The 27,199-nt window shown below is 44.1% G+C and overlaps 1 protein-coding gene across 2 annotated transcripts in view; it reads right to left on the reverse strand.

The window, feature by feature from the left end:
• Positions 1-22,340, reverse strand: part of FAT3 (FAT atypical cadherin 3) — a 652,787-nt gene extending 630,447 nt beyond the window's left edge. The window contains exon 1 of one of the 2 annotated variants that reach the window (XM_082683341.1): positions 22,094-22,340. The gene's annotated coding sequence lies outside the window, so the exon portion shown is untranslated. The remainder of the gene's footprint in view (positions 1-22,093) is intronic. The other variant, XM_082683340.1, reaches the window with a different exon arrangement.
• Positions 22,341-27,199: the final 4,859 nt, after the last annotated feature.

Below are 27,199 nucleotides of genomic sequence, written 5' to 3' on the forward strand. Positions count from 1 at the left end.
CATCCACCCCTGCATCCGTAATGGCCCCCCCAACAGTGGGGTAAGAGTGACTCATACTTCATTCTTGAAAATCAAGTTCCTTGGCTTTAGGGTTCATCCCTGCCTCTGGGTGGTCCACCATGGCTCAGACTGCCCTTTCTCTGGTTCCTTCTTCTCTGCCCAATTCTTAAAACTGGGCACCCTCAACTCTTGCCTTTTCTCACCCTACTGCAGGGGAAGCAAACCATAGCTGGCCTATGGGCCTAATGGGGCCAGTCGCATGTTTTTGTAAATAAAATTTACTTGCACCCCATTCATTTAAATACCTTTACATAACCTCTTGTGGCTGTTTTCAAGATACAAAGACAGAGTTGAGTGAGTAGTTGTGACAGAGATGGTATGCCCTGCACGGCCCCAAATACTTAACATCTGGTATTTTCCATAAAGCATTTGCTGGTTCCTCTCTAGATAAGTCTATGCAGTGACTCCCAAAGGATGGTCCCAGACCAGCAGCATTGACATGTAGTCTTTGAGCTCCCCCTGAAGCCAAACACATAGGAAATAATGGAAAGAAGCACAGGAATCTATGTTTTACAAACTCTCCAACTGACTGATGCTCAACTACAGTTTAAGAACCACTGGTCCAGCGGCACTGAGTGGCTCAGTCAGTTAAGCATCCGACTCTTGGTTTTGGCTCAGGTCATGATCTCATGGGTCTTGAGATCGAGCCCTGCATCGGGCTCCATGCTCAGCAGGGTGTCTGCTTGAAGATTCTCTTTCCTTCTGCCCCTTGCCACACTCATGCTCTCTCTCTCTCTCAAACAAACAAATAAATGAATCTTGAAAGATAGAAATAAAGAAAGAAATAGAACTACTGGTCCACATAACACTGGACAATCCCCAGGGCTTCAAGTACCACCCATGCAGCTACGTGGGGGGCTCAGTGGTTAAGAGTCCCATGCAGCTACGTGGGGGGCTCAGTGGTTAAGAGTCTGCCTTCAGCTCAGGCCATGATCCCAGGTCCTGGAATGGAGTCCCACATCGGGCTCCCTGCTCAGTGGGGAACCTGCTTCTCCCTCTGCCCCTCCCACTGCTCGTGATCTCTCTCTCTCTCTCTCTCTCTCTCTCTCAAAAAAATAAATGAAATCTTAAAAAAAAAAAAAAAAGTACCACCAATGCATGTGGTGACTCTTGAACCAAGCTTCACTGTGCTCTAAATTAGTATATTTAACTACTGGATATTTCCACCCAAAGGCTCCTTCCTCTTCATTCAACTCTTTCTCAACACCCTCTATAGGATAAGCTGCCATCTGTGCAGGAGTCGAGCTGCCAGATACAAATGTGTCTTATGCAATATTTGAGACATACTTATACTGAAGAATTGTTCAGTGTTTATCTGCAATTCAGATTTCATTGATCTGTATTTTTATTTACTCAACCGAAGAATGCTACACAGGCCTTAAAGTGAACATGAAAGAGTTTTTACCCCAAAGTAGCACAGAGTTCATTCAGGGAGCCAATGATCTAAACACAGCGCAGAACAATATGATAACCTCAAAATCTCACATTTTAAAACTCTCTCTCCCCTCTTCCCATGGCAGTTAACAGCTGCATGGGCTTTGGGGGCTAAGCTACTTCAAAAGCCTCTCCTAAAAACCCAGAAAAGGGGATTCTGATCCTCAAGTGGAGGGAACAGTCGTAAAGCAGAGAGGAACATTCTAATCAAATGTGCGTATGAGAAACAGACTGCGATATAAATCATAATGGAATGATAAGACATTAAATATACTCAGATGCTCATTTCTCTAAACTTTGATCTTTATGAACCGTTTCATATAATGAACAGTCAATACTAAATGAGCTGAAGTTAAGTATTTTAAGATATGTTAATAAAAATTGGGTCAATTGTTTAAAAAAATGATAGCCAGTGGTAAGTTCATGGTTCGGAATCTGGATGTAAACTCAAAGTCCTTGGCTTCTGGTCCAGACCACAAACCACAGCACTGAGGCTCATCTGGTAGCATTTTATCTCATTAACAAGCCAGGAAGAACTCTTCCACATTGGTTTTGTGAAGTCTGATGACAACAGTGAGACTTAAGCATTCTGTTAACCAGCATCTTTCGAACAAGAAAGTAGATTTTTAAAACAATCAGTTTTTAAAAAAAAAATTCTGACAGGGGTGCCTGGGTGCTCAGTCATTGGGCATCTGCCTTGGGCTCAGGTCATGATCCCGGGGTCCTGGGATTGAGCCTGGCATCGAGCTCTCTGCTCAGTGGGGAGCCTGCGTCCCCCCTCTCTCTGCCTGTTTCTCTGCCTACTTGTGATCTCCATCTCTGTCAAATAAATAAATAAAATCTTTGAAAAAAAATTCTGAGTTTTCTAATTAGAAGAAAAAAAAGACAATTTCTTAAAACATAGACCTCTTTTTTTTTTTAATCAAGGCTTCTGGCAATGAACATTTCCACCTCACTTTGAGCAAACTCATGTTTAAAACTTTCTCCAAAGGCCCCCAAAGAAAACTTACTGCTATTATAAGTCACCCACACTTGAACACAGTCCATGGAATCAGCTGTGGACATGGAAAACAATGACAGCAGAGACAAATGAAATTCAGACTTTCTCTCATTTCAGCTAATACCTACTCACTCACTTTGTCTCCTATTCTCATTTTAATCAATACTGGTTGATTTCAATTCAACAAGTCCTGCACTCAGTATTTAGTTTAGGTGGAAAAAGGAAGACAACAGAGAAGAGGCAGTTGCCAGGCACCAAGATAATCTAGAATATTAAAAACAACTATCCCCTGATTTTAAATTCCCAACACTGTTTTAGTAAATCCAAATTTGCAACTCATAAATGACATTTGTTTCTTGATTCAAGTTGAACTTGTAGGGCTTCTTGAAGTGAAGAGATCTCATCGCAATTTTGCTTTTTAAAAACACACCTCTGAAACCTATACATCCAGGTTCTCAGAACATCCCTCCTAGATAAAACAGCATTGCCTTCAACTTGCTCCTTGAAGAAATAAGAAGTGCCAGCACGGATCAGAAGCATCAAGTCGAGAACCTTGACTCTTAAGTGGTAAATCACTGGGTAATGAACCACCCTCAGCTCCAGTGCTGGGAGGCACTGGCATCGGTCAGGGGAGTCCTGCTTTCACAGAAGTTCCTGGAGGACTCAGGTGAGTTCAGAGTGGATGCGTCCACGTGAAAGGAGCAGAGCACACCCACTGTAGCAATGCAGGCCTGACCTCATCCCCACACCTTCAGTTCCCTGAGGTCAAGAATGGTGTTGTATTTCTCTCCTTGACCCTGCCAGCAGCCAGCAAGGTGTCACAGGATAACAGGGTCTCTGTGAATATTTATGAGCCCGTAAAGAACAGGACCAGAGCTGGAGAACCACACAAGGGGAGATTAGAAGCCTTCACATGAAAGTCACACTTAACTGGCCCTTTAAAAAATACCGTTCCGCGGGGTGCCTGGGTGGCTCAGCAGAGTAAGCCTCTGCCTTCAGCTCAAGTCATGATCTCAGGGTCTTGAGATCGAGCCTGGCATTGGGCTCTCTGCTCAGAAGGGAGCCTGCTTCCTCCTCTCTTTGCCTGCCTCTGCCTACTTGTGATCTCTCTCTCTGTGTCAAATAAATAAATAAAATCTAAAAAAAAAAAAAAAAAAATACCGTTCTGCTACTTTAACTACTCATAGTTTTCCCCCTGCCCTTGATCCAAATCATAAGGAGTAATGCCTCTCTCAGCACAATTCAAGATAACCCGTCATTATCAGATGTCTGAGCAGTCTTTCACGCCAGTAGGCAGTCAGATAAGGCACTTCTAGCCCTGTGCTGGTTTATAAAAGGCCAAAGTTGGATCTTTTAAAAAGATTTGTATTTGATTCAATACCTTAATCCAGAGACACCTTCTTAATCCTCGAAAGGAGTCAAGCCCTCCTTTTAGAATCCTCGGTATTAAAAAACAAAGTTGCTCATATTCCCCCTTCTGGCAAAGTCATCATTTTAATTCTTAACGTATAGGATGAATGTTCTCCACAGTTCCTAAACCTCTACGTCGAGTGTGAGGTGTGTTTTCTTTCAGTTAGTATTTATTTTAGCCCAAATCACAGAACAAACTCAATGTGTAAACAGTATCTGCGGGTATGCAAAGAAAATCCACTGGACTGAAATAGTCACTAAAAGAACAATCACTCAGGGAGTTAACCATTCAAATATGGCCAGTCACTCAAACTGCAGAAGGCTCATTCCTAACTGGAATTATAAAAGAAATGGGTATTTTAATAACCACAATAAAAAAATACCTAGCAGACTAATGAGTTAAGAAAAAAATCTTTTAACCAAGCAAACAAAACACCAGCAATAATCTGCACTCATTAAAGGCAGTGAGTTCTTATGGAATCAAAATCAGGTTCCTCCACGTTCAGTGACTACTTACACACAGCTGTGAAACGATGAAATCAAATTTGAATAGCAGACAATTAATTTTAAAATAAGTATTACCTGAACATTTAGCAGCACAGACCTACATTTTCTATGAAATATTTGCAGGAACTTGACACAGATGCAAGTGAATAAAACATCTATCTAAAAATACTGTATTTAGCATTGATTAAAAAAAAAAAAAAAAAACACTTGAGACAGCAAAGGAAACATCACAAAGGAGCTTTTCCAATGTGTCCTGGCATACAAACAAGTGTATCTTGCAAACAGTAGAGTACTAGGTTTCTTGAGGTCCCCACAGTACCCAGAGGTAGAGGGGAGAAGCAAGGAGGTCCCCAAAATAGACATCCGCTGAAGGAGGATCAGTTCGGCTCAGCAGCATTGGAACATCAGGTTCAAAGCCAACAAAGAGTTAAACACCTAGGCTAGCTCTGTAATGAATGCTTAGTAAGTTTGGCCAACGAATATCAAGTAGATACCAGGGCTAGAGCAACTGTTAAAGGGATGACCTCCTTGAATCTTATTTGCATAGCAATGAGATGTCACAAAGGCATTAAGTCTGAAACTGCAATGCTGTTTCTAATCCATGCTTTATTTTGTTGTGACATGAAGCAAACTGCTTTTTAAAGTAAAACAGAAATGATTCCAGCAATTCAGGCACGGGGGAGGGTGCGGGGAAGGGGGAACAAGTATAGATTATAAAACTGACTGGAAAGTAGCTATGCAAAGAGCTATTAAGTCACTCTGGGAGCAAAACCAGCTGGGGGGAAAAACGAACAGTAAAACAGCAACTTTCGAGGATTATTTTCAAAGTGAGACCAGGTAAGTAAGTTGCTGGCTTTTGTCAACTAATATATGTGACTTGGACCAAGAATAATGCATGTCTGCTCACAACAGACAAAATATCAATGAAATGAGCCAAACTATTTCAAAGTGTATCTGTTTCAGCCTCAGGCAGTTGTCTATAATGATGTGAAAGCCTTCAGTTACAGTTTGGCTCTTGTTTTTGTTTTGTCTTATTTTGTTTTCAGGAATTATGCTTGCAAGTATTATTATCATTAGCTAATACTAAGGGAAACTGGGGGATTTTTTTTTTTCCTTTACCATGGAAGAATGCAACTTCTTTTTAATATACTGGATTAAATTACACACACAGCTAAGGCTGCAAAGAGAACAACAAGAAAACCACATTGAAATCAAGCTTTTGTGTTAGAAAATGAAAAGGCGTTCAACAAAATCATGAATACTCAAGGTCTACCTATATTTCTTTAAAAAAAAAAGAGAGAGAGAGAGAGAATACTTCTACGCTTTAAATGTTGTAAGTTCATTTCTCTCCCAGAGTCTTATGCATCAAATTCAAACGCAGAGTACAATTAAATGAAAACAAAATAAAACAACAACAAAAAACCTCCATGATGCCTTGAACACGCAACTTACCCAGTTACGTTGTTTTTCTGCCATAATTATCAAAGAACATAGAGATCTTTACCCATCTCTGTCACAAAGACAGGCAAAATGAAGTTTTAGCTGCCTGTTACTCAAATCCCTGAACCACCTTTCTGAAGGCATAAAAAATAACTCTCTTATTTTGTAATTCTGACAGAACCTCAAGTTATTTACCAGACCATATGAATCTACTTCGGGCAATGAAATTAATATTTTAGTAAGTCTTCTTCCATGAAACAGGAAGCCTTTTAGTAATGACCTTGGACCGGATAATAGGAAAGGCAAGAAAAGCAGGGTCCAAAGCCAGAGGGTAATTGTGATTCAAAGACTCTTTTATGCAAATAAGACCCCTAATCATGCTAATGAAATTTTCTACATTTTATCTTCCATCTTTTTATTTACATTCAGCTGAGAAGCCAAAATCAGAAAAGAGCAGATTTCCGGCTTCTTTATCCAACCTGTCCCATGCAAGCAGGGCCCTGGAGAGCTGCAGGACCTTCACTGAGCATCCGATGGGCCACCCCCAGAAGTAACAGGACAGAACTAGAACATCCTGCTTAGACTGAAGTTAGATCCAGCAAGCGGTAAATGACTCAAGCAGGGTGCAAAAACTCATACTGATTGGGCATTGGTTAACATTTCCGTTTTCTCTTGTATTATCAGACTGGTCAGGAAGAGAAAAGTCATTTCCCAGAGGGAGCATCTGTACTGTTGTCCTCATCTCTGGACGCCCTCAGTGTGCTTCCTGCCGACCTGGGGGCACACTCCTATTTGCCATGTCCTGGCAGGTGCTTTCAGGGGCAGTGTGGTCTGGAGAAGCCTGCACGCTTCCAGTAGGATGGCTACGGGATCACAGTAACTATGAGTCAGGCTGGGGACAGGCCAGGAGCTCAGAACTCCGCTAAGGAGAATAGTTGTTGGACAAGCAGAGGTACAGAGAGCACTGTTTGTAAAGACACACAAAACCAAGTTAGAATCCCGACTTTGACACCTCCTGTGTCATGTCACCTTGGACAAGTCACTTCCCAGCTCTGTGCCTCAATTTCTTCATCTGTAAAGTAGAGATCATGATAGTATTTATCTCAAAGGGTTGTTGGGGGTAAATGAAAGGATATACGGAAACCTTGTATCAGTGTTAGGTGTTGTGAACCAATACAAAAACGCATAAAGAAACTGTAATAAGTAAACCCAAGTTACTATCACCAGTATTGTCAATAATTTCTTTTTAATAGTCTATCAAGTCTATCAATCCCATGCCTACTGAGCAGCAGGAAGTTTGGGAGTTTTTCAGGATTCTTTATCCATTTTCCTTTTTTCAGCTTTCGGATGAAATCACGGGGAGTTTGAGTACCTTTCCCATCTCCAACAGCTCAGGCCATGGCAAATAAACACGCAATCTAAATAAAAAACTATACTTGCTATGGAAACAAAACTTCAAAATAGATGCTCCGGGTCTCTCTTCCAACCCAGCAGCCATGTCTGATTTTCTCTCCATGGAAATTCTAAAGATGTCGCAGAGGATATTCTCAAAGCAACTTTTAGGTGTGTCAATTTTACTTACTTTTTTGAAGGTTTCCTTTATTTATTTCAGGGATTCAGCACGAGTGGGGGTGGGGGGGGCAGAGGAAGAGAGAGAGAGAGAGAGAGAGAGAGAGAATCTCAAGCAGACTCCATGCTGCACACAGAGCCTGAGGTGGGGCTCCCTCCTGGAACCTGAGATCATGACCTGAGCAGAAAGTAAGAGACAGACGCTGAACCGGTTGTGCCACCCAGGTGCCCCAATGTGTCATTTATAATTAAGGGGGTTTGGGGAGAAAATTTAAGTATGATGACAGCTAAGGAATTAAAATATTATTTCATGTTTGAATAAACACGTTATGAATAGACTTAAAGTCACATAAAGCTTTAGAAAAAAACAACCATCAAAGGAATCTGACTGATACCCATGTCCCATCTTTGCACTCCATCACCAGGCTTTGAGAGTATGAGACCATCCTGCTGTTTTGGTGCAAGGATTCATGTGGCTACATTTGAGAAGCCCTGGTTGTAGACAAGAGCTGTGGATTCAAATCTGGGTCCTGCAAACTAAGGTCCATGACCTTGGTTCAATTCCTGACCGTATCTTTGTTAACTATGGAATAATGATGCTGGCGTGCGTGGCTGGCTCGGCCGGTTAAGCATCTGTCTTCAGCTGGGGTCAGGATCCCAGGATCCTGCGATGGAGCCCCACGTTGGGCTCCCTGCTCAGGAGGGAGCCTGCTTCTCCCTTTTCCTCTGCCTTTCTCCCTGCTTGTGTTCTCTCTTTCTCTCTCTCCCTCAAATAAATAAAATCTTTTAAAAAATCAAATAAACAAAATTTAAAAACAAAAACTCAAAAAACCAAAAAAGAAGAAAAGAGAACAAAGATAACAAGTGTTGGCGAGTAGGTGGAGAAGTTGAAACCCTTACAAAATAGTTCGCAGCTATGAAAACATTATGGAGGATCCTCATAAAATTAAAAATAGGACCGCCCTATGATCCGTCAATCCCACTTGTGGGTACTTAACCAAAAGGATTGAAATCGGGGTCTTGAAGAGATCACGAGCTCGTCTATGTTCACTGAAACCCTATTCACTAATATCGTGTGGAAACAATCTCAATGTCCATCAACAGGTGAGATTTTGCAAAATGTGATACATGCACACAATGGAATACCATACGGTCTTTTTAAGAAGAGGAAATTCTCTGGGGTGCCTGGGTGGCTCAATCGGTTAAGAATCTGCCTTCAGTTAGGTCATGATCCCAGGGTCTTGGGACTGAGCCCCATGTCCCGGTTCCCTACTCGGCGGGGAGCCTGCTTCTCCCTCTCCCTCTGCCTACTGCTCCCCCTGCTTCTTCTCTTTCTGTCAAATAAATAAATAAAATCTCACAAAAATTAAAAAACATAATGACGCTGACATCCAGCTACTAGAGCACAGTGGATGCTGGAACCAAAGTGTATATACAAGAACCTGATGTAGTGGACGCTCGACAAATTAGCCATTTTCTTCTCCCTCTTTCCTACTGGCTGTTTAGGATCTGAGATCATAATGTGCTTGCAACTCCACCAGCCATCACCTCTAACTTCTCAAGGACGCTGACTCAGGGGTGTCTGGGTGGCGCAGTCGGTTCAGCATCCAACTCTTGGTTTCAGCTCAGGTCATGATCCTCTACCCCACCTGTGCATGCTCCCTCTCTCTCTCTAAAATAAAATATAATCATAATAGTAACTTAAATAAATAAATAAATAATCAAAATAAAATAAAAAGATGCTAAATCAGTCCAGCCTTGAAAACCTATACATCTCGTTCATTTCTCCATTCGGCAAATATTCCTTAAGCATGTATGTAGTGGCAGATACCGTCTGTGCAAGAAAGGGCTCAGGAGGCAAGAAAGAATGTGAAAATACACCATTCCAGGTCATCATTTCACAGATGAAGTGTTTTCCATGACAGCAAATGGCTACAGAGCCTTCTCAGTTGAGGGAAGGAGAAGCAATGACAACACACGCTGGCACCCCGGGTAATTCCAGCATGGTTTAATGCTCTCACCAGTGTTCACTAGGACACCAATGCCCCCATTCAGTTCGCATCAGGGATATTAATAATAACCAAAAGCCATTAGTGAGGCCAAGAAAAGGAAATGAAAAGACCCCAGACCCAAACAAAGAAGGCTTCCAGCAGCAAAGAGCCACCAAGAAGAAACTGCTGGAACTTGGTCACCAGTGGTTCATCTCTGCACCCTGCCCATTTACTCTCTTTCCAGTTCAGTGGTAACAGCGATCACACCATTCAGACTCAGCACTCAGAATGCTCCAGCCTGCCCGGAAATCTGCATGAAAGCAAAGGATCAAAATGCCTTTTCATCTAAAGAACTGTGATTTAACTCTCTGCCTTTTTAATTACTCTCAATTACTTTCCCACTATTTATAAGGATTTTTTTTTTTTTTTGCATAACAAAATCCAACTCTAATCAATATATGCAGTATATCCCAGCTGATTAGTGTAATTCTTGCCCCACCATGATGCTGGAGTTGTGCCAGCCTTACCTAGCACACAATTAAATGTCTGGTACTGCCTGCTGCTACCCAGCAGGTCTCACGAGTTAATAGGGAAAAAACGGGATTCACATTTGCCTCTACCAGCCCCTAAGTGCCCTTGCTCTCTCTCATCTGCTTGTAGACACGTACAAAGTGTGCCTGGAGAAATAAAGGCCTGGAATAATCACACAAACCTAAAAGACACAGGAACTTAAGAGAAGGATCTCCAAAGCCTATCTCGTCATCTCCTCATTTCAGTAAATCCTTCCAGGAATAAGGTAGAGCTCTTCCCACCTTCTATTCCGATACTGAACTGTGTGAGCACATTCTAAGTACAGAAAAGAATCAGGTATCTAGACCTACCTAAATCCAATATTATGAATTATGTTCAGTGTACCTTCAAGCCAATTTTCAATAAACACAAATCACTTAATAAGAAATTAAGAGCATTACACACTTCTCATGCTCCCATGGATTTGGTGTTAATGAGATTTTGTTTGTTAAGCTCACAGAATGACATAGTGTCTAAAAGACAGAGCCTTTTCCAATTTCCATTCATTCAAGAAACAGTTATTGAGCATTTTTTGTAAAATGACATTTCCAACACACACACCTGTTCATAGGCTGATTTTACCAGCCTGCCCCTCAAATAATGCTTTCTTGCAGTATAATTGGAAACAAAACAAAACAAGAACAAAAAAACCAACAACCAGAATTTTACAAGACTTACATTTTAATCTATTCTATGACTCTCAGCCAGGTACTCTCATACATTCATTCACACACACTATGTGCCTGACACTGTAAATCCAATGCTCTAAAGCAAGATTCTCTTGCCCACAAAGGTCAGAAGTGAGTAAGCAGCGGCGTGGAACCTCCATGTCTCAGTATACACCAGAATGGTGTATTAGTTGTAGGTTAGTATAGCAATAGATACAGCACACATGTTTGCAGACGATTTGATTTTTAAATGTAAATTAGAAAGACCCCAAGGACCCTTTAATAGCAACATTCTTATGTACATATGTATTCTATGCTTTCTGGAGACAGAAAAGACTCAGTACTGAAGTGGGTTCCCACCTCCCAGTGTATTTTACCGTTAACTGTCAACACTGATTTCCATGCAGTTGTACCATTCGGTACAAATTTCTCTATCAGGACCTCCTCAGAAACAAAGTAGTGCACCTGGAAGGTAACCAGACATTTGGATGTGTCCACGATGCCTTTTTAGTGTATTTGCCGCACTCCTTGAAAACCTACGGGAAAGAGCCACAGCTCTGACAGGTCAGCCAGTCAAGAACCTGGGTGTGTCTATGCCTGGAGGATCTTTCCTTGGAATAGAAAATGTGGACCTCAAATGTACTACATCCCACCAACACCAGAATCATAATGCAGCCCCAATACCTCAGAGATTTTTCAATATTTGGCTGTGGATGTTCCATTGTGAAGGTCAATGATACACTATTCAAGTTGAACAGAAACAAATGTGGTCATTCAGTTTTAAATATTAAACATGGGGAAGATCTGGCAAAGTTAAGAGTGAAGGAGTAAAGGTTGATGAAATGCTACTGAGCCCTAGGAACGATGGTCCCAGGGAAGAGGATGGGGACACCCAGGGACACCAGGGAAGAGACACCGGGACAGGTAATTTCATGACCAGACAGATGGTATTTGGTGCCATACCAGCAATACAAACTGTAGTGGGAACCTGAGTAGGCAATGTGTAAACGCAAAGCAGGAGGTAAGGATTCAGCGAACCTACAGGAGGGCATAAGGCTCCAGCTAGGGTTGGAGCAGGGGGCTTGTGCAGGGGGAACACAGAACCGGGCCAGCAGCCAGCAAGGAGAGAGAGAAAAGTAGGAGGGGGCCCTGCAGCAGGTAGAAAGCTCTGAATAATCACGTCTACTCCCCTGGACATTCCCAAGTTTGGGAACAAGAGAGATCCTCATTCAGTATCTTCACAAAAGAGCTGATGTAGTCAGAAGTGTGATTCTGGGTGACACTGGCCTAAGCCCACCGACCCAGAAACTCCTCAGCTTTCCCATCTCTGCAGACCTTTCTCTCCTAATTCCAGTCCCACTCCAATGTGCCCCCGCCCCGGCTCCCCTCTGATGTTTCTCCTCAAAGTAGTGCTAAAGGAGAAGGTCACACTCTAATTTTCAGACCGTCACATATGTGAAATAAAATACATTCTCCAGTGCTCGCTTCGGCAGCACATATACTAAAATACATTCTCCATATGCGTACCCTCTTGCCTTTCTCCAAGAAATCAAATATACAAAAATTTAAAGTTAAAAAAACAGACAAATTAAGGAGAAACAAAATATTCTTTGGAAAAGAATGTGCCCCAGGATCTGCTTAAATAGTGCGTTTTCCCTAATTGAATGCATTTAAAATGTGATTTGCTTTGAAAAATGTGATTTACGCTCATGTTTAAAAACGTTATCTATTGTATAAGAGCAATCTAGGCTTATTCACTTTGATTATTATAATAACCACTGATGAACTGTATGAAAATGGCATATCTCATAAAATACCTGTATCTCCCTCTCTCTCTTTGAAGAGGAAGTAGAATATGCTATTAATCCTACTTATTTAACAGAAATACAGAGAGTATAAATTGAACAGACTGTGTGCACTGCTGAATAAAACTTGGGAATAAAGTAACGCAGGTAAATAATTACACATACAAAATCCACACTTCCAAAGTAAAAGAAGATTATCTAATTATTGGATAATTCAGGAAGATCTAGGAAATTGATCTGGCTATAGAATATGTTTTCATCTTACATTTCCCAATCAATTGCCTGCATTGCATAATTCCCTCATCCTAGTCGTCTTCTTCTGAATGTAAATGAGGTATCAGGGTCTCGTAGTTACTCCAGGCACTTCCAAACAGATGAGGTCACTTCAACTCAATAAAAGATGGCTTGTGTCATCTTTCTGACTTAGGGCACACATGCTTTCTGTCCTTTTCTGGACCTGTCTCGGGAAACATCAGCCAGTCCAGAAAGCTAACTTTTCAAGGGTCAGGCACCACATTTGTATAATACGCTTTCATGCAAAATCAGTCCAAGGTCATTAGAGCACTCAGTGCATTTCTGCCAACAATGGCATGGATTTTAAGAACCAGCATAGGCCTCAGCAAGACTAACAGTATAATGCATACTTACTTCACCCAGACTATGAAGGATCTGCTACATCTACAGGAAAGAGGGAATGGTAGATTATTTTAGATAGCTCCTAAAGAAACATACTTAGGAAGATGAAGAGTTAAGAAATCTCATAGAACTAGCTGTTTACATTAATACCGTTGCAAGAGAGAGCTAAAATTTAAATTGTAAACAGGTAGTGACAAATCCTGGAGGATATTTCAGGATATATGTTTCTCACATTTCACTTGTTGTCAACATTCTCAATGTATTTCTTTACTAACTGTGGCACTTTCAAGCATTTATGATCATCAAAAAGAAACCTATCCCACAACAAGGATATTTAAAAAGGGAATTTCTCAGTCTCTTATATGATTGGAAACTTTTGCATGGCAACAATCTGGAGTCAAAAGGATCTATATCACTAACCCATCAACCCTAAAACTGAAAAGGACACTGAGAAATGCAGATTTCAGATAAATATAATATAGGGCTGATAGTTACAAAGAAGAAATTGACCTCACAAATTACTTTTAAATTGTTAGAGCAAAAATTCCACAGGGAGTTTTACTTGCCTACCCTTGTTTTTCAGAGGTACAAAGTCCTGCCTAAGGTTTTGGTGATAGTTCGTGTTAGGAGTTATCACAGGCTCACTCCATGGGCATGGCCATCAGTGAAAGAAGCAAAAACATCCTAATCAGTTGCAAAGTAAAAAAAAAAAAAAAAAAAAAAAAAAAAAAAGGCACACACCACTTAAGTCAAGAAGCACAAAATGGCAAATGATCAAGTTCCAACAGCTAAAAAGATCCAAGACATTATGAGCTTTTAATGAGTGAAACATGCCATGAGAAAGAGACCTTCTGTCAATAAATCCAAATTCTGGTTCACTAATTAAACCATCTAATACAGTGTCTGAATATGTAGACATCAGACTTCAACATTTCTTAATTATATTCAATTCCAGGCATATTTTTCCATTTAATTGACATTCTAAAATGCCTTTACAGTCCTATCAGATAGGTACCAAATTCTCAAAGGAGATTACTACACACTTCTGAATTCTGATTCATCTGATTGAAATTGTTATTCTGAAACTTTTCTTTGAATGTGGAAAAGATTCACACTCCCCACTTTGTCCATAACTCTAGAGACTAAGGTCATCTATTTGCATCTGGCCCACTTTCTTGTGTACCTTTCTTGGCAGTGGGGCTCTCCACAGCCAGGCCAATCTTATGAAACCAAGTCTTCAAACCCTGGCCTGGCATGGAACTATAATCATGTGAATCACACAACACACCACTCAACCAATCACAGCACCGACCGCCATCATTAAGCCACTGCTTAGAACCAAACAGAGTCTCAAACTGCAGCCTTGAAATAGACTTTAGATGCACCAAATATTTTTTTTCAGATGCCCAAATTATTAATCATATGCTTAGACTTTTTAAAAAATCAACAAAATGTCATTTGCAATAGACGGTCTAGGTTTCAGAAAAGACCAACCTACCCCTTTACCACTCCTTCCAAAATGCAGGCCCATTCAGCTTTTGAAGAACACACCCCCCCACACACACACACACATACACGGGCATGCCATGTTTATTCTGAAGGAAAAAAAAATGACATTTATACTATCATTAAGCACATTTGTCGCTAGATTTAATCTGTATTTTCCAGCATGCTTTCAGATGATTACAAGTGTTAAGTAACATCCAATGATATTTCGTAGCATTAATAATTTGGAATTTATTTCAAAATGTGAAACACAATCGCTGCTACAACGCACTCACTTTTTAACCTTCCATGGTACTGAAAAGCTTTAATTTTTATCAGATTGTTTGGAATTTAATTTAGTTGAAGTCTGGAATTTAATTTAGTTGAAGTCCTGAAGTTACAATTAAACTTCCAGTTAACATTTCATATCTCTATCTCATTCAATGGCTGAACTCATCTCCAACATCTCAAAAGAAGAAAAGAAAAACTAAGAATTATGGAAATATCATTTGCAACCGCTCTGCAAAGTACAAACAGCAAGTCATGGTCAACATCCAAGATAAAATTTCGAGCCTTCTCACACCCATTCTGGAAGCCAACCTTACCATGCATAGTGTTTACTTTATTATTTTTTTTAAATGTGTGTTATAAAGCAAGCAAGAGACATGAATGCTGAGTTCCCAAAAGACAAAACACCTCAGAATTCTCTGTGCCAAAGCTAATTCATAACTAAGCCTCAGAGGAAAACTGGGAACCATGAATATCCGAAGGACATCAGCATGTAGGAAGAAGCTACTTCCTTTGCATGCACCAGAACCGTGCCGCCAAACTTGGTAGATTCCTTCAACCTCCAACATTAAAAGGTGCTGTGATTTTTTTCTTCCTTAAGTATACACATCTTTAGCTAGCTAGCTAGCTAAACTGTAGTCTAGCTAACTAGACTGCAAGCTTCTTGAGAACATGATTCATTTTTCTCCGCAACTCACCCCTTGAAACCCTTACAAATAAAAAGAAAATTGAGCAGATATTGATGGATTACATTGAATGCATTCCCTGAATCCAGAAGTAGATAAAAAAAAAAAAAAACCTCAGAGCAAGAGTCCAACATGGAAAAGGGAAGAATATTTATTCCTGGAGACGTCTGAAGCCTTCGAAATTTTATTTCTCAGCTCCTGGGCCAGCCGTGATTACTATCTGGAGAAGGAACTGAGGCAAAGTCTAGGAAAATGGAAGATAAACTGACATTAGGCAACAGAGGAATGTTAATGACTGGCAAACTGAAGACTAAAAAATGCAGGCAGATTGAAGCCATGAGGGTACCAGCCATCTCCTTCAATGCAGAGCGCAAGGGCTCCAGGTTTTCATTCACATTCCCTGAGGTCTGGGAGCTTTGGCCAGGACTCAAACTCCATTCCTGATGCCCGACCTTTGTAGTGGTGCTTCTCAGCCCTGGTAACTTAATGAAATCTGCTGAGAGGCTTTAAAAGATAACTGATGTCTGGATCCTCCCCATGGAGATTCTGATTTAAATGGTCTGGATGCAACTTGTGCATCAGTTGTTTTAAAAGCCTTTGGGTGATTCTAAAGTGCCACCAAGGTGGAGAACTGCTTTAGGACCACTTCTGAGAGCCTTGGGTGGTGTGAGACACCTCAGGGAATTAATGGTGAATAATAATACGTAGTATTATAAACAACCCATTAAAGTTTATGAAAACAGCAAAAATGAATGATTCTTTAAAGGATCTGCTAAAGAGTAGTTTATTATAACAATACAACTAAAAAAATCCCAGAATTGTTGATATAACCACTAGAAAGCCAGGGTGTGTATATGTTGGGGAGGAAGTGGGGGAGGTGTGTGCACCTGCAGGCAGGCTCCCAGACACCATTAAAAAACATGGAAGGGTCCTCTTCAAAGTTGGGGGTGGAGGGACCACCAAAGGAAAATGAAGAAAAGAGCCTGAATAAATTCTGATATCTTCCCAAAATACTAAATAACAATCTAATAGCCTATTGGGCCTGTTCTGTGAATATATTCTTCCAGAAAAGAAGCCCTCTCTTAAAGAAATGAAAGAATTAATTTTGTAATATCTTGCCCATATAAGGTTTCACTGAGAATTACTAAATTGGGTTGTATTCACCCTATATTCCTCCTAAAAGTTGACCTCTGTTCCTATTAATCTCTCCCTTGTCCTCAAGGACCCTTTTGTCAATTAACAAATATGCCCATGTGTTGATTTCTAGTTTGCACACATGGGTAACTGCCATCATCCCAACAGAATTGTAAGCACAGATCAACAACGATATATTTTACTTTGACAAAAGCTATATCTGAATCCTGCCCACTGCCTTGCAAAGGGAGGTAGGTTGAGTAAATATTACTGAAAGAAATTTAAAAGAAATGCATTTTTAAAGAGATAAAAGAAACAAAGAAAAAAAATAAGAAAAAGAAAAAAGCTTTTCTTAAAGAAACAAAAATAAATAAAATGACTTTAAATTCCATGTGACTTTACAGAATAAGCACAAAGGGAAAAATTTAAGACATACAAGGGCAAGAGTTAATTAAACAAATTCCTTTACTAAATAGAGGCTAAAATCCACAGTCTTGAAAGCCTGTAAGTTCAGAAACATGCAATACTAAAATCTATCCAAGGGTCCTTCTCAAGGTCCCCTACACAACTTTTCTTGCCCAGACAAGGCCACACTCTCATCATCGAAGCGAGGACAATCCTACAAGGCTCCCTAGGCCTCCCATTCATACATATCCGCCCAGTGAAGGAAGCAACACACTTCCATTATATGGAGGGTTTGATTGTTAAGTTTTGAAATTTGTGCTCTATTTTCTCTGACCACCATCAAACCAGAAAATCCATTCTCAAATTTTTACCCTTTCTAGTTAATACAAATACATTCCAATCCTAGAATAGGCTAACAGCAAGACTAACCTGGGAGTGCCAGTCCAATCCAAAGCTACTAGAACGGTCATTTGTCACTGTTACATGTAACTGACAGACTATTTTGGTCGACCAGAAATTGGCTGGAAGCCACTAGACAAGTGTCAAATATGTTCTCAATAAATTCAATCTGTGGCACTCAGCTGAATTTTTTTATTTTTGTTTCTTTAAGGAAAGGCATGCTGTTCTAAAAATTAGAAAGAAATTTGGGGAAAAGGAGGTTAATGTAAACAAAGACAAGAGCTTATTAGAGGAGTAGATACTCCTCAACTGACAGAAAATCGGTATGTTCGAGAAGCCAGTAGAATCAAATTGGCCAAAACACAGAAAATATATTTACTCTCAAGGTCTTCAACCAGGAAGTCACCTAAGCCACAAGTATCTGCTTTGTGCCTCTTGAGCAGCAGGCACTGTGGTCAGCCTCAAGAGGACAAACTTATAAAACACAGACCCAACCCCCACAATTGGGTAGAAGGATTCCCACAATGACATATTCAACAACTAGAGATTGGAAAAGTATTTCAGAAAATTTTATCAATAAGCAAGGCAATACACACAGGGGGTGCATTTCTGCCTTTAACATTGTGGAAATCAGGAAGGAATTAGGCAGGAGACATGGCCCTCCCTCTAGGTCTGTCAGATCCCCTTTCTTTTAAATTTCCACTCCTCCCTGGTGTTTGTCAAAATCAGCAAGGACAAGGGTTCATCAATAGTCCTTCCCCAGCAATCAAAGGAAATCAATCAGCATGGCCAGCCCACCTGATCCCATCAGATGATCCCCACTCTGTACTCCTCCTGTCCAGGGGAAAAAAAGCCTAAGAATGACCCACAATAGAAGAAACGGAACACTCCCAATATTATCCTTTCCCTCTGGCCCCAGAGGAAAAAGCCCACCCATCAGTTAACCAGACAGATGTGGAGTGTCACGGAATGCCACACCTAGCTCCACAAAAGGTAAGAAAAAACTACCTTGGTCCTATTTGCACTATGAGCTATAAATAGAGCATAACACAACAGCCACCAGGAGCATTCCTCAGACCAGCTGGAAATGACTAAATACCCTCTCCTCACTGGTAATTGCCTACTTCTTTCTATTTGACATAATTCATCAGCCAGATTACAGCAGGTCATTCTGCAACATATGAAGAAAGCAAGGATAAGGTAACCTGACACATCAAAATGTTCCTCTGTGAGCAGCCTGAAGAGCTGCTTTACAAAAAGCTGTGAGCTGGCAAAATAACCATATAGCATACAGGTCAGTGGGCATCCACTCTGCTTATTGCTACTCATTTCATTTTTGAGTAGCTCAGCACAACTGTAATTGCTAGTTAACAGACAGACTGGGTCCTGACTGCTAAAAAAAAAAAAAAAAAAAAAAAAAAATTCCCAAGAGGAGTCTGCCAAGAACCAAAATAAATAAAATGGGGGTGGGGGGTGGGGTGGAGCAAGGGGGTGTTGATCCCCAGTCACTGGTCAACAAATACTGGCTGTGAAAATCCTGCAGCTACAAGGGATGCAGCCAGCCCAGCAGCCACTGATTTCTGATCTCTGAGCCCCCTGCCTTTCATGTGGAGTTCTCTGTGTGGTTAAGATATGAAGACATTACAGCTGGACAGTTCTGGGAACTTTCTCATCCCAGTGCACTGTGCATAGACACTAGCCCCAGCAGCATTCACTGTCCAAGTTCCAAAAAGGAAACCACATGGATTCATGATTAAATATCAGCATTCGGTTTAATTCTAAGAGACAACTTTGCTCCTTGTAAAATGTTAAAAACCCTTCCCCCACTCCAACCCTATTAGGAGAAAAAAAAATCACATCAAAGCGCTGAAGTTATTATGCATTTTTTGTCTTTGTCTCTTGGCGCCCTGGTTTTCTTGGCTGTTCTTTATTCTCTCACTGCTCAACTGCTCCAATTTAGGAATAAGAACTTTAAAAAAAAAAAAAAAGAAAGAAAGAAAAGAGAAAGAAAACAGGAACAGTTGCCTCTGTGCAATTCCCAGGATTCTGCAGAATTTCCATCTCTCAATCCTTCTCCCTCTTCCATCCCCTCCCTTCCTTGCCTTCTCAGATTCAAATCTTCACGTCACAAACCAGAACACCATTCAAGCCTCCCATAAACGTTAAGAGAAGTTCAGTGCCCGAAGGTAGAGGCGAAATCTGGGCTCCCCTTGGGCGACACTGACAAGGGGGAACCTCAAGTCCTCAATTCCTAGATGGCGGGCTTCCCCATTCCACCACCTGAACTTGCCGCCTGGATCCCAGGCAAAGTCGTCTGCAGATTTTCTGGCCGGTTCTCAGTCTCTGCATTTATTTTAACTCGGCCCAGGCGCAATCAGAGAGAATCTAATCCTGGCAACAAAGCCAGGAGCACAAATCCACCGTGATGAACTGGTCGGCCCGCTCCCCCGCCCCCTTCCTCCCACCGCCCGCGACTCGCCTTTGAAAAGACAAGCGTTGGGGGCAGAAAATTAATACGTCCGAAGCTAGCTAACGAAAAGCGGCAGAATACAAAGTGGCCGGGAGTGGTCTGGGTTTCGTGGTTTGCTTATGCGTTATCTTTTTGAAACAAGGACCCACCGAGGTGAACCCGGACCGGTCAAGCCCTGGGTGGGAGCGTCGAACAGCCCCCGGCGCCGCGCACACAGCTCGCCCCCCGCCCCCTCTGCCGCCTGGCTGGGGCCGGGGCGAGTGGGGGAGGTTCGCGCGGGTTTGTCTGACACTTGTAAATGGAAGTGGGATCCAACTTGGAAAACAAACGCGCCGGAGTCTGGGGGCGGGAAGGAGCGGGAGGAGGGATGAGGAGGAGAAAAGAATCTTCAATCATTTGCGCGGTCCGCGCTTGCCTCCCTCCCGCCCGGGTGGCCGCAGGTTCGCCCAAACCCGAAGCGGAATCCCAGTGGGCGCCCGGCGGCGATGAGACCCGGCCGGGGACCGAGGCGGGCGGAGTCTGCCAGCCGCCACCCGCCGCCGCCACCGACCACCACCGCCGACCGCCCACGCTCCGGGGCCGCAGGCGCCTCTCCCGGCCGGGAGCCTCTCCTAGCCCCACAAGGCGACCTCGCCCGGTCACCGCAGGCTCTCTCGCTCCTCACATCCATTCAGGAACCCCCTTCCATTGCCCGGTTGGCCCCCATTATTACGAGGAGCTGCAGTCGCAGGATGCCATCATCTCTCTCTCTCTCACACACACACACACACACACACACACACACACACATCCCGGGGGCGCCCACCCCTTTCCTCTTGTCGCTGGCTACCCTAGAGGCTCCCTCAGCTCGCGGCCAAACTCTCGCCACCCCCGCATCCCAGCCCCAAGCGCACCGCCGCCTACGACAGTGGAGCAAGGGAAAGTGCACAATCAAAGTTGCTTTCCGCGAAGCCTAATTCAGGTCAATGTTTAACCATCTCGGAAAGCACGCGCGACAAAAGTCAGCGGGAGAAGGGAGGGAGGACTAGACCACAGCACCTCTAAAAATACCCGGGCTCGCCGCCTCGCGCACGCCGGGGGGCCGGATGCACTTTAGCTCAGCGACCCCCACTGGCGGAATCCTGGCGCGCAAGGCGCGCGGCGCGAGGACGGTCCCGGCCGTCTCCGCAGCTTCCCGGGCGCTCTCCCTCAGATCCCGGCCTCAGCCCCGCACCCACAGTCGTCCTGGCTGGGGGGGGGTCCATCCACACCCGTCCGGGAAGGGGCCCCCAGCGCAGAGCTGGCGCGTCCTCGCGTTCCCGCCTCCCGACCCAGAGAGGGAGGCAACGCACCCCCGGAGCGGTGAGACCCGCGCGGCTTTCTTTTCAAAGACAAGCAACCTTCACGCGTGCAAGCCCGCCCGCCAAAAATCATGCACTCTCCCTAGGCGCTCTGTTTCCTTCTCTCTGTGAAGGTAACAAGAAAAATCCTCCCTCCCAGCCACTCTGTTAAAAGCTGGCGCCCCAGTCCGAGAGCCGCTGCCTCTCGGAACATTTCATCCTGCCCGCGACCCCGGCAAGCCGGAGTCAAGCGTGGAGCTGACCTGCAGATCGTCCAGAAACCCCTTTCACTCCCTAGCGAAAGTGGAGTCTGGGCCCCCTGCTCTGCCCTGCATCTCTTGCTAGCAACGACCCAACTTGCGCCTCCAGATCGCCCAAGTGCATCCATCGGCATCTGAACATCGCCGCTGCGCCCGACAGGCACCAGCTATCAAATAGGCTAGCAGCCTGGATCCTCCTATCCACCTGCAACCGGCGGCCGAGGCTTGGGGGACCCAGGGATAGGTGTACTGATCCGCAAGCCCCCTCGCGGCCCTCCTCAAACGCTCAGCCTCAAACTTGGCCAACTCTCCATGCCAACCTCCCGGCTACTGCCGCAAGACCGAGCCTCTCTTCCCTCCTGGCGGCGGCGGCTCGGAGCTGTGCCGAGGCAGGAACTTTACAAGGTGAAAAGTTTCCCCACGCGCTCCGTCGGCTCTCGCCTGCCCGAGCCCACCTCGCAGCCCATCTGCACCCGGCAGCTGGAGCTGTGCTCCTGGAAGCGCGCTTCGGCTGGTGCACCGGGCAGCCAAATAATTACGCTAAAATCCCCACGCACCCTTGCTTTCGCCGGCGATCCACGGCTCCACCAGGCGCAGCCTCCGTGGTCTTCCTCTCCGAGCGCTCCAGCCCAGGACTAGCCGGCCGCCCGGCCGCCGCCGCCGCAGTGCACGCCGCGCGCTCTCCCGGACTGGAGCCGCGGGCAGAGGCGCTCGGCGTTCGGAGGCTCGCAGGCGGAGGAGGGGAAGCCGGGAGGAGGAGAACGGCAGCGGGAGGAGGGGGACGGGGCGCGGGATCCCAATCCGCAGCCCAGATCACAGCGCAGCCTGCTGGGAGCAGCGCCGGCTCTCGTGTCTGCTCCGTGCTGCCGCCGCCGCCGCTACTGCTCGCCGCCTGGCTGCTCCCAGCTCCCCATCACAGCCGACGCCGACGCACAGCCAAACCCCTCTCTCGTCGCCCCCTCTCGCTTTTCTCTCGCTGTCTCCTCCTCCCAAACCTCGAGCGAAAAGGGCGAGGGGGAGAGAAGCCTTGGCGTCCGGGCCGACTCGCGATCTCGGAGCGCCGCGAGGAGGGGGGGCGGAGGGGAGGGGGTTGTGGGAGAGGCGCTGCGAGCTGGAGGGCGCTCCCGGCGCGGGGCCTGGAAGCTGGACTAATTTTAGAGCGCGAGTCTTCCCCCACCGGTCTCTCCGGGCTCGAGGAGAACACCAGCGCGCCTTCCTGCCTCGCCTAGAGCGTGGTGCCGGCTTCAGGGAGCGCGCACACACCGCTCTCAGTGGGATCAGCACCGCGGCCCTGCGCAGAGAACAAGCTCCCGTTACCCTCCGAGGACAGAGGAGGAAACTGAGGCACGTCGAGGTTAAAATGGCTTCTCTAAGATCCCATGGTTAGTTTGTAGCGTGAAGACTAAACCATCAAACGTTGCACCTAGATTCTAAATGTGCTTCCCAGACAGGGCTCTTACGTACTACTTTGAACATGTTTGAATCCTGGGGTCATCTGATTCCCTATGGAGAAGGGAGTAGTATTCAACCGCAAAGGTAACGGGGTGCATTCTTTTTCCTCCTTCCCTGACCCCAAATGGTTTTAAACATTTTTGCCGAAATGAAAGGAGCGGTACTCTGAAGAGAATGAGTGATTCATTTGCGACTTGAGTTGCAGCTCCAACCTGCCATACTCCTGTTCAAGTAACTTCTGCGCCCACACCCCTCCTAGTACTCGCAGACCACACCCACACGTCCACACTCTGATGCACCAGAGCCTACACTGGCCCCCCGCTCTGTGTATCCTCGCACTTCTGCCTTTCTTTCCCAGGAAAGGAGAGAGGCAGTCTTAGCACCCGCCTCCCCCTCCCCACCTACACCCCCACACACAGCAACACACATCTGTCCCCTAAAGCAGCACACAAGCAGGCGCGTGGACTCAGATGCTCTCTCCCAGGCGCTCCCCACCCCCGCCAACTCTAGTACTGGCACCCGCGGGAGAGGCGCGCTGGGCCTGCAGATCTATCCTCCAGAAGAAATCCTTACTCTTTCAACCATGAAATCCTCTCTGGGGAGTAAGGTGGGGGTTGTTGCTGGAGGGGGTGGGGCTTTGTGCTCCCTCACTAGAGCGAGCGCTTTGAATAGACACTTGAGTTTATCTCTCTGTCCTTCCAGCTCTCAGCCTGGGGCCTCTGCCCTGGTTGCCACCACACAATGGCCCCGCTACTCCCCACGGGTGGAAAGTTCCCCTTGAAAGTCTCCAGCAGCCTCGCTGCCTAGACTGCTCCATAAAGCACCGGCATGCTCTGGTCACTCTGCCCCGGAGAGTTTAATGTGAATACTAAAGAACACTGACAGCTCCCCATACATCAGCTAATTCAGAGGTAATGGGCATGATGTAACCTCGGGCTTCATTGTCACAGAAGGCCAGAAGATGGGTCTGGAGTGAGGGAAACCACTCTCAGGGCTAGGAAGTCTCACCTGCCCTCCAAAATGTGATCATTTGAATACTTTTATTCTGATTTTATTTTTATTTCAGCATCTTCCGAAAGCATTGAAAACTTTATTATCATATAAATATGTCTCTGGCATGGCATTTTCCTCTCCACAACAGGATGTGGCTAACTGTGAATCAGAGATGTTAATGAATCAATGTATTTCCTACCTGAGTGCTTCTATGCAAGCAAGCACTGAAACAAGCTGGCTCCTGAAACTAGGCATTGAGGTAGAGTTAGCTGGTGGTGGTTTGGCCAGTGGGATGCTCATGGAGAGAGCGCTGGCAGGGGACACGGCATCTTCCACCGTCTTCCTGGGAATACTGCCAGCTGTGTGTAGGTGCGGCCTCTGCTGCCGCTGCTGGTGATGCTCCTGGATTCCAGCTCCTCAGACTGTTCTCTTATGCCTAGGAGGCACCTTACAGATAAGTACAGAAATCTGTCTAAATTTCAGCCTCCCCTATCCCAAGGCAGTACACTGATAATAAAGTAAACAGTCTTTACTCCCAGGGCAGACATAAGCCATTATAGCCAGTGGGTAAGAGATTTCCTGCAAGGATGATAGAGTGGTTTATCTAGTGGGACATCCCTCTGGTCATTTCAGACCTCCAGAGTAGTTCATACTCATTTACTACTGATTGTATTAGAAGACTCTTTTCTTCCTTTAAAAATGCCTACTGCGTGCTGATACCCAGTACTAGTACTGGGGTAGGCACAGACTGGATAATGTAGTAGGCTATGTGACAGCATATTCTCTTCATCATATTCATATTTCTATGCCCAGTTCCCTACACAAGGCCTGACACACCCAATGAATATTCATCACAGAAATGAACAGATAATGAAAGCTGGAGACTTTTGCTAGACCCAGTGAGCAGGATGTACAGGACATTAAAGCCCATTCAGGAAAGGAAGCCAGCAAATGAAAAACTGTGACTCTATGAAAAAATAACGTTCTTTCTATCTCACACCTCCCATGTACCATTTCAGATCCTCGGAGCCTAGTGTCTGTTTTAGGCACTGCAAGAGCAACCAGTTCTAAGTGGGCTCCAGCCAGCTTCACATAGGTACAGCCTGGCAATGCCTTGCTCCAAGGCCTCTCTCGCATCTCTCCCCCCCACCCAGAGGCTTCTTGGTTGAAATTTCGGTGTACACGAAAACCCACAAAGAATCATTACAGATAAATACCCCATGGTAAATCTTTGTCTAATGGGAGATGGGGGCCCATGGATAAATGCTCCCCTTTTTATCTTCTGACAAAGGATCCTGAAATGCGTAGTATAGAGCTCCTGAGCTGGTCTTGCTGAATTAAGCAACCAGTCACCTAAATCAGTGGCCGGTTGGTAACACATCCTGTACTGGTTCTTCATCTTTTGCTTGTTCCATCCCTGGAATCACACTCCCCAGTAAAGTATGTTCAGTAAGTCCTTGTAGCAGGCAGGCTCTACTTTCTGGCACACCTGACTACTGCCACCAATCCAAAATATTTATATCAAGAAAAAGAATATTTACAACAAGGAATAGTCAAATGATTTTTCAAAATGCCCGATAACACACACACACACACACACACACACACACACAGGCTCCTCTTTGTGATCACTTCTATCCTGCCCAGTTTGTTCTTATTAATCCCAATCATTTTGTTTTTGTGTTCATAAAATCAATAATCTAGGAAGTAATAATCTGGTGTGATATTTGAGGAAGCACCTACTTTATTGTTAACTTTCCACAAATATTCGATAATGGTTTCCTTTACAGAAGAGTTTGTTTCCTCAGTGGGCTATTAAGGAAAATGGTAGAATTTCCTTCATTAAAGTATTTAATCAAAGGATAGGTGCTTATCAACTTGGGGTAAAACTGGTTCATTCAAGGAACTGGTAATACAAATTTTTGATAACAGATAAAATCAAGTTATATTGTAACAGGGAGTCAACTTAAGGTGGTCATAAAGTGAGCCGGCCCTGAAGGGAAGGGAAACTGAGTTGGGATTCTCATTTTTTGGGGCGCCTGGGTGACTCAGGGGGTTAAGCCTCTGCCTTTGGCTCAGGTCATGATCTCAGGGTTCTGGGATCGCTTAGCGGGGAGCCTGCTTCCCCCTCTCTCTCTGCCTGACTCTCTGCCTACTTATGATCTCTGTCTGTCAAACAAACAAACAAACAAATAAATAAATAAATATCTTAAAAAAAAATTCTCATTTTTCCACCTTTAATCTGTTTTATCTGGGGTAAGTACCTTCCCTAAGTCTCAGTTCCTTATATGTAACATAGAACCTATAATGGTATCTATCCAATAAAATTATCTTAAGAATAGGGGCGCCTGGGCGGCTCAGTGGGTTAAAGCCTCTGCCTTCAGCTCCGGTCATGATCCCAGGGTCCTGGGATCGAGCCCCACATTGGGCTCTCTGCTCGGCAGGGAGCCTGCTTCCTTCTCTCTCTGCCTGCTTCTCTGTGATCTCCACCTGTCAGGTGGGTAAATAAATCTTTAAAAAAAAAAAATTATCTTAAGAATAAATAAGGTAATTCATAAAAGTATGTATTCAACATATAGTAAGCACCTAATGCATGTCAACTATTATTATTCTTTTAGAGACAAATCATAAAGCAACTATTTTATATCTTCTGAACTTAAAGTCAATGCTAGAAGCCAGAACAAAATTTCAGACTCTACCACTATCCCTTCCATGCTAATATTTTATGATTCTAATCCCAGATCTGAAGTGGCATTTTCTTATCCACATAGTTACAGGACAGACTTTTATTTAAATACAGCAAAAGGATGATGTTCCAGATATTCAGTATCATGCAATCCATTACACACACACACACACACACACACACACACACACATCATGCAATCCATTACACACACACATATACACATACATACATACACATACATACATACATATATAGTGGGTGGGAACATTTATTTATCCTGTTTTTGCTCCTTTTTTTAAATCTTCTTAGATTTCAAAATTACCTTTTACAAAATGACATTATATAATTATGTAATAAAAATGACATATACCATATACTTCATACATGACTATAATTATAACTCAAATATTTTTATAGAAAAATGTTTCTGCTCATTCCTCCTCACTATAAAACATGGAAGAATGTAAAAGCTACATTGGATACACCTTGTCCTGCTGGCTCTTAATGTTGTTGGGGTCACAGGCCTCTT

Source organism: Mustela nivalis (genome assembly GCF_964662115.1).
Source record: "Mustela nivalis genome assembly, chromosome: 9".
NCBI lineage: Eukaryota > Metazoa > Chordata > Mammalia > Carnivora > Mustelidae > Mustela > Mustela nivalis.